The sequence below is a fragment of the Lactuca serriola genome, chromosome 3 (genome assembly GCF_051521515.1).
Source record: "Lactuca serriola cultivar US96UC23 chromosome 3, Lser_US96UC23_V15, whole genome shotgun sequence".
Taxonomy (NCBI): domain Eukaryota; kingdom Viridiplantae; phylum Streptophyta; class Magnoliopsida; order Asterales; family Asteraceae; genus Lactuca; species Lactuca serriola.
In genome coordinates this window covers 133804777-133812928 of record NC_136410.1, presented here as the reverse complement: position 1 = coordinate 133812928, position 8152 = coordinate 133804777, and the positions used below count along the sequence as shown (strand labels likewise).

The following is an 8152-nucleotide window of genomic DNA, read 5'->3' as shown; positions in this document are numbered from 1 at the left end:
TTAAGTTTGTTAGGTACACTGCCTTTATTAAATTTGTTAATAAATTAGGTTAATTTAATAGTAAGTAAATTAATTAGAACACCGTTCCCTGTGATCGACACCCGACTTACCCACGCTATACTGTAATCTGACTAGGTACACTGCCTATAAGTGCATAGATAGTTAAGTTTGTTAGGTTATAAATATTAAAATTAGTGAGTACTTTTGTGCACATCAAGTTTTTGGCGCCGTTGCCGGGGAACGGCTTAGTTTTTAGCTTATTTATTTGCATTAAATTAATCGATCCTTCTTGTGGAGTCACAGCCACAAAAAGTTAATTTTTCAGCAAAATAATTTTTTTTTTGTTAATCACAGAGTCCACGACGTGGCCACATACTTGCCACGACGTGGACAGGCAAAATTTTAAATTTTTTTTTTAGTTGGTAGTTAGTTTTTCTTATTTTAGTTCAGTTTTACGTTTTAGTTTAGCAAGTTGCAGGAGTTCATGACCAGAAGCTCAAACACACACTTGGTGCCACCACTGGAAGACCCCGAATCTGCACTTCACAAGAAAAAGACGCCCTTGCAAGAATTGAAGTCAGCCTTTTCTAGGAAGTCGGGAAAAAAGACAGGAGAGTCCAGTTCATCAGCGAAGCACAAAAGCAATCTTGAACATCTGGATCACACACCCGTGCAAACCGAGTCCAAAAGCGATAACGAGCCAGAATTTGAAGAACACACAAGTGAACCCGAGAACGAGCCAAGGAACGAGATGGCAGCGATTGAAGAAATGTCCATGGGAGCATACAAAAAGCGGATCCGAGATGAAATGGGTCCTGGGTTAGTCCAACCCGCAATTCCTGCCACTGCCACATTCGAGCTGAAGGGACACATATTGACAGCACTGAAGGACATTCCATTTTTCGGGAAGGATCATGAGGATGCTTTTAAGCATCTAGACGAAGTCAACGACATTGCGGATTACTTTAATGTCCCAAATGTCACCAGAAATACAGTCTTGCTTAGGATGCTTCCCATCACTTTCAAAGGAGCTGCTAAGGAGTGGTTAAAAGCACTCCCACCAGGTACAATAATCACTTGGGCTCAAATGCGTGAGCAATTCCTGGACCAGTTCTGCCCGCCATCCAAGATGGCCAAACTCAAGAAGGCGATAGCCAACTTTGAGCAACAACCGGGGGAGTCACTATACGAAGCATGGGAGCGGTACAAGGGCTTACTCAGAAATTGCCCTCAACATGACCTAAATGTGCAGCAAGAGATGTCAATCTTTTATGATGGGGTCAATGTAATGACAAGACAACTCCTTGATTCTCAAGGACCGTTGACAAAGAAAAATCCAAGGGAAGTCAAGGAGCTCATCGAAGAATTCGCGAAACACTCCCGCGAATACCATAACCCGAGGCAAGGCGGAAGTAAAGGTGGTGGAGGGGCCCAAACTGAAGACATTGCAGCTGTCATGGCCATGCTAAATAACATGGATCGCCGGATAACACAAATGGACCAGTCGATACATGCCATAAGAGTGGGGTGCGAGCGATGCAGTGGTCCACACTTGACCAAGGACTGCAATATGGATGAGTTTGGGAACAGAAAAGCTCAAGTGTGCTACTCCAGTGGGGATAAGTTTGATGACGACTGGAGGAAACCAAAGAGGGAGTGGCTGCCATATGAAGAGTATAAAAAGCAAAAAGAAGAGAAGTATAGGCAGACAGGTCGAGGCTTTTACCAAAAGGAGCAGCCACCAATCGAGAAGAAACCCGACCTAGAGACCATTTTGATGAAGTTTATGGAGACTTTGGAAAAGAGACATGATGCCACGGATTCCGCTATCATGGAACAACAAACATTGATAAAAAAACCAGCAAGCCTCCATCCATAACCTTGAAGTACAATTTGGTCAACTAGCCACTTTAGTCCATGAAAAATTGTCCCCGAAGAATCCCGAAGTAAAAGCCCAATCTCACGTAATGGCCATCGATACTGAAGAAGATACAATATCCGAGTTCCTGGAGGCGTTGGAAGAACAACCGCAGCAGCCCAAGAAATCAAGGATCGAAAATGGAGAGAATGCTGAACCAGGCTCGCCACGACATGGCACACCTCTGGCCACGACGTGGCGCAAGTCTGAGCAAAAATCTTTTGAGCCTAGTCCAGATTATCATCCACCTATGCCATTTCCCACCCGTGCAGCACTTAGTCAACTGGAGAAGGAACATTTAGAGTTTGTGAAGCATGTGAAAGGGATTCCAATTAATACTCCCTTTGTTGAGTCCTTATCCAAAGCTTCCGAGAACCAGAAATTACTACAAGACTTGATAGATACGCGAAGGCAATTAAAGAAGCAGTCTACAGTGATTCTAAGTGAGCAAATTTCAAAAGTTGTGTTGGGAGAAACACCAGAAAAGATGGGGGATCCTGGACGCCTCACTCTTCCATGCGAGTTTGGGAATAAAATGAAGGTTAATGCTTTAGCCGATTCCGGGGCTAGCATTAATCTAATGCCTTTTTCATTTTATCAAAAATTGGAGATTCAGAAGATGAAGGCTACAAAAATGAAGATTCACATGGCAAACCGTTTAGTGACACAACCCCGAGGCATAGTGGAGGATATTTTGGTGAAAATTGGAAAATTTGTTTTTCCAACAGATTTTGTAGTCTTGGACATGAAAGAAGACACGGATGTTCCGATAATCCTTGGTCGGCCATTGCTTAACACTGCTGGTGCCCTGGTTGATATCCGCGAGTCCAAGCTCACTTTGAGGGTTGGGAATGAACAAGAAGTTTTCGGGATAAGAAATGACTTTCAAGAAGATAAAGAAGAAGTGTTCACGATTAATGAGGAGAATGAACTAGAAGAGTTGGAAAAGCTTATGGAAGAAGAGATAAAGGTAGTTCATCAAGACAAGAGGACAAAACCAAGGGCATCTGTTCCGTATTTGATTGAAGTCATAGCTTACAAGAACCCACCTTCTTGGGTGAGCAAAGAGGACGAGGAAATGACAAGTGATGAAGAGGAAGTCACTTCAAAAGTAACAAGGCCGGTGGTGAAAGAAGAGGGGAACGCTATGGAGAGCAAGGAACACACAAAGGGCACAAAACGAAAGCATGAAGAAGATGGAAAAGCTAAAAAAGAAAATTCAAAGAAGGCGTATAAAAGGAGAGTTCAAGCTTATAAACGGCGGTTCAAGGAACAAAAGATCCTGGTGGTAGACTCTTCCGAAGAGTCAACGTAGAAGGCACGGAGTCCAGCTCAAGACTCCAAGAAAAAGAAGCGCTTCTCGGGAGGCAACCCGAGTTTGGTTTGCAATTTTTTTTCTTTTTATTTTCTTTTGTTTTGTTTTTGAGTAGTTTTTTTTTGTTTTTTTTTTATGTTAACTTTAGTGTATGATGTAAAACTTTATTAAGACTATTATGTTACTTTATTTTTCTTTTGGGTTGATCTAATTTTTCAGATTAGCGTTGGAATTCTAAGGAGCATAGAAGGTTAACTTTCGAGTCGTGTTTGTCTAGTCAAAGAAGCTTAGAGTCGTGAGTCGGAAACGAGTTAGCCATTGGTCAAAGCTGCTAGAGTAAATAAAGCAAACAAGTCATTTTCTGCTGAGGTTCAGTTTCCACGACGTGGACTCCTTGTGCCACGTCGTGGCGCTTTTGCAATTTATAGTAGTTTAGCTTTTTGGTGTTCGCGATTTCAACCCATATCACGACATGATCCAGTTTATCATTGCCACATTTTTCCTTACAAATATACACTTTGACGAATTGACGTTTCGAGTTCGGTTCGTGGTTTATTTACGTATTCAACCAGTTTTACACCGAGTTTCGATTTTTGGAAGTCCAATTGTACATTGTCCACGCTTTTGGAGATGCTCACGCCACTATCCCAGGGGAGTCTGTTCCTTTTTCTCCCTTTTCTTTAATTTTGATTTGTTTTTATACATACAATGAGGGCATTGTATGACATAAGTGTGGGGTAGGGGTAGAAAAAGTAAATTGCTAGAAAATTTTGGAAAATTAAAATTAATTGATTCTAGTACTAATAATTTGAGCTATAATTGCTAGTATTATGCGGGATGATCCGATGAAAGTTCAAATGTTTAGTTGAGCCAATACACGTTATAGTGCATTTGTGGCCTCCCTTATTTTAGTGAAATCATGGAACAAAAACATAACCCCGCTTGGTTTGAGGGATGCAATATGTTTAGCAGCCTAAACCTGAAATGTATCCAGGAAAATTATTATCATTAACCAATAAAGGTTGAGGTTGAGCGCCTCTGCTTAAGCATGTAGGTTTTGAGTGAAAAAAAAGAGGTACATGTAAAAAAAAAAAGAGAGAGAGAAAGAATTACGGAAAGAAAAGTGTGAAGAATTTTGGAGCAAATAAAGTGAAGATCAAAAGATCAAAATTCTTAAGAAATTTAAAAAGTTGAAGATACCAGAAGTCAAATCAACAATGGTGGTGAATTCAAAGAAACTAAAGATCAAATGTCAAAGAATTGAAGAATTCCAAAAAGAGCTCCATAGTGGTATCGAAAAATTGTAATTCTAGTTTATGTATGCTTAGGTTGCTCAACTAAAAAATACCTTGAGGTTAGGAGATTTTCTGCGGATGGATTCGGAGGGTTGCATAAAATGAGCATTGTTCGGAAAAAGTGGGCGAGTGTTTATGAAGATTGTGAGTATTTAAAGTATGGGGGGGTACTTTAGGAGAATTTTAGACACAAATGCATGCGTTGAGGTTTTGGCATAATGGCTGAACTAGAGTCAGATTGTTCTGTGTAGTTTTAGTAATTAAGAATTAAGTTGAAATTTGCTTGAGGGCAAGCAAAGCCTAAGTGTGGGGTATTTTGATATTGCCATATTTACACTTATTTTTAGGCAGTATTTAAGTACATTTTTATTAATAAATTGATAATATGTTTAGAATAATGATACTTATGAGTTTAAATTGTTATTTTCAGTCAATACAAAGGATTTTCGAAGAAAGGGACCAAAGGTAACAAAATGGGGAACATGGGAGGCTTGGAAGACAAGAAAATAATAAATTCACGATAAGAGCTAAATTCACGACGTGGCGATGAAGCCCACGACGTGGCACGGGTGTCCCAGAAGATAAGCATCGCGACGCGGAGGATTTCCTTGAAGGATACGGATTGCTTGAAGCCCACGACGTGGCGCAACCTGCCCACAACGTGGCGCGAGTTTTTAAGGATTATATAAGTTCTCCTGATTATTACGAAAAGGGAGACTTTTGGCAGAAGAAAAAGAGTTCCAGGAGACGAATAAGAACGAAAGAAAGGTTCTGGAAGAGGGTTTTCAACACCAAAAGAAGTAAAGGTTTATTTTTAGAACATGTCTTTCATTAGTTTTAGCTGTGTTAGTTTAATTACTATGATGAGCAGCTGAATCTAGCTACTCTTGTTTAGCTAGATGAAGCTTTGAACTTATGAATAGTTATATGATTATGGATTAAGCTTAGTTGGTGAAAATTTGCTTGTGTTTGATTTGTATGACCTAGCATGTTAATATTTGTTTATCTAATTGCTTAATTACATGTTCTGTGTAGCTTAGTGACCATTAAACTGCATGAACCTGTTTACCTAATAATTTAGTGAACATTGAATTGTTAGAGCTAGGATTGACCAATCTTAGTTAATAATTAGAATAAATAAAAGTTTAGCTATGCTAGAGAACGAGAATTGTGATCATAATTGCGTTTACACAACAAATCTTATATAGCATATTTACAACCATAATTAGTTCTGTGTTTAATTATGTGTGAACATACATGGTTTGACATGAATTAGTTAAATATTGGTAAGATAGAACTAAATTACTAATATAATTAAAAACCAACTTAGTAATCCGTAATTGTTAGCTAGCCATAAGGGAGAAGTGGATTCAATCTAAACAAGAGTGTGTGTGTTTACTTATTGAATTGGATTTAAGTTCATCTGATCTTGTAAAATCAGATAAAACCCTTTATTAAATTTGTTAATAAATTAGGTTAATTTAATAGTAAGTAAATTAATTAGAACACCGTTCCCTGTGATCGACACCCGACTTACCCACGCTATACTGTAATCTGACTAGGTACACTGCCTATAAGTGCATAGATAGTTAAGTTTGTTAGGTTATAAATATTAAAATTAGTGAGTACTTTTGTGCACATCAAGTTTTTGGCGCCGTTGCCGGGGAACGGCTTAGTTTTTAGCTTATTTATTTGCATTAAATTAATCGATCCTTCTTGTGGAGTCACAGCCACAAAAAGTTAATTTTTCAGCAAAATAATTTTTTTTTGTTAATCACAGAGTCCACGACGTGGCCACATACTTGCCACGACGTGGACCGGCAAAATTTTAAATTTTTTTTTAGTTGGTAGTTAGTTTTTCTTATTTTAGTTCAGTTTTACGTTTTAGTTTAGCAAGTTGCAGGAGTTCATGACCAGAAGCTCAAACACACACTTGGTGCCACCACTGGAAGACCCCGAATCTGCACTTCACAAGAAAAAGACGCCCTTGCAAGAATTGAAGTCAGCCTTTTCTAGGAAGTCGGGAAAAAAGACAGGAGAGTCCAGTTCATCAGCGAAGCACAAGAGCAATCTTGAACATCTGGATCACACACCCGTGCAAACCGAGTCCAAAAGCGATAATGAGCCAGAATTTGAAGAACACACAAGTGAACCCGAGAACGAGCCAAGGAACGAGATGGCAGCGATTGAAGAAATGTCCATGGGAGCATACAAAAAGCGGATCCGAGATGAAATGGGTCCTGGGTTAGTCCAACCCGCAATTCCTGCCACTGCCACATTCGAGCTGAAGGGACATATATTGACAGCACTGAAGGACATTCCATTTTTCGGGAAGGATCATGAGGATGCTTTTAAGCATCTAGACGAAGTCAACGACATTGCGGATTACTTTAATGTCCCAAATGTCACCAGAAATACAGTCTTGCTTAGGATGCTTCCCATCACTTTCAAAGGAGCTGCTAAGGAGTGGTTAAAAGCACTCCCACCAGGTACAATAATCACTTGGGCTCAAATGCGTGAGCAATTCCTGGACCAGTTCTGCCCGCCATCCAAGATGGCCAAACTCAAGAAGGCGATAGCCAACTTTGAGCAACAACCGGGGGAGTCACTATACGAAGCATGGGAGCGGTACAAGGGCTTACTCAGAAATTGCCCTCAACATGACCTAAATGTGCAGCAAGAGATGTCAATCTTTTATGATGGGGTCAATGTAATGACAAGACAACTCCTTGATTCTCAAGGACCGTTGACAAAGAAAAATCCAAGGGAAGTCAAGGAGCTCATCGAAGAATTCGCGAAACACTCCCGCGAATACCATAACCCGAGGCAAGGCGGAAGTAAAGGTGGTGGAGGGGCCCAAACTGAAGACATTGCAGCTGTCATGGCCATGCTAAATAACATGGATCGCCGGATAACACAAATGGACCAGTCGATACATGCCATAAGAGTGGGGTGCGAGCGATGCAGTGGTCCACACTTGACCAAGGACTGCAATATGGATGAGTTTGGGAACAGAAAAGCTCAAGTGTGCTACTCCAGTGGGGATAAGTTTGATGACGACTGGAGGAAACCAAAGAGGGAGTGGCTGCCATATGAAGAGTATAAAAAGCAAAAAGAAGAGAAGTATAGGCAGACAGGTCGAGGCTTTTACCAAAAGGAGCAGCCACCAATCGAGAAGAAACCCGACCTAGAGACCATTTTGATGAAGTTTATGGAGACTTCGGAAAAGAGACATGATGCCACGGATTCCGCTATCATGGAACAACAAACATTGATAAAAAAACCAGCAAGCCTCCATCCATAACCTTGAAGTACAATTTGGTCAACTAGCCACTTTAGTCCATGAAAAATTGTCCCCGAAGAATCCCGAAGTAAAAGCCCAATATCACGTAATGGCCATCGATACTGAAGAAGATACAATATCCGAGTTCCTGGAGGCGTTGGAAGAACAACCGCAGCAGCCCAAGAAATCAAGGATCGAAAATGGAGAGAATGCTGAACCAGGCTCGCCACGACGTGGCACACCTCTGGCCACGACGTGGCGCAAGTCTGAGCAAAAATCTTTTGAGCCTAGTCCAGATTATCATCCACCTATGCCATTTCCCACCCGTGCAGCACTTAGTC

At 40.6% G+C, this 8152-nt stretch overlaps 2 non-coding genes across 2 annotated transcripts; both read right to left on the bottom strand.

Annotated features, from left to right (window-relative positions):
- Positions 1–1135: 1135 nt before the first annotated feature.
- On the bottom strand, positions 1136–1242 carry LOC145096599 (small nucleolar RNA R71). The gene has a single exon (XR_013703975.1). It is a non-coding gene; the product is annotated as a small nucleolar RNA R71 (small nucleolar RNA).
- Positions 1243–7088: 5846 nt separating this feature from the next.
- Positions 7089–7195, bottom strand: LOC145096598 (small nucleolar RNA R71). The gene has a single exon (XR_013703974.1). It is a non-coding gene; the product is annotated as a small nucleolar RNA R71 (small nucleolar RNA).
- Between the last annotated feature and the right edge of the window lie 957 nt (positions 7196–8152).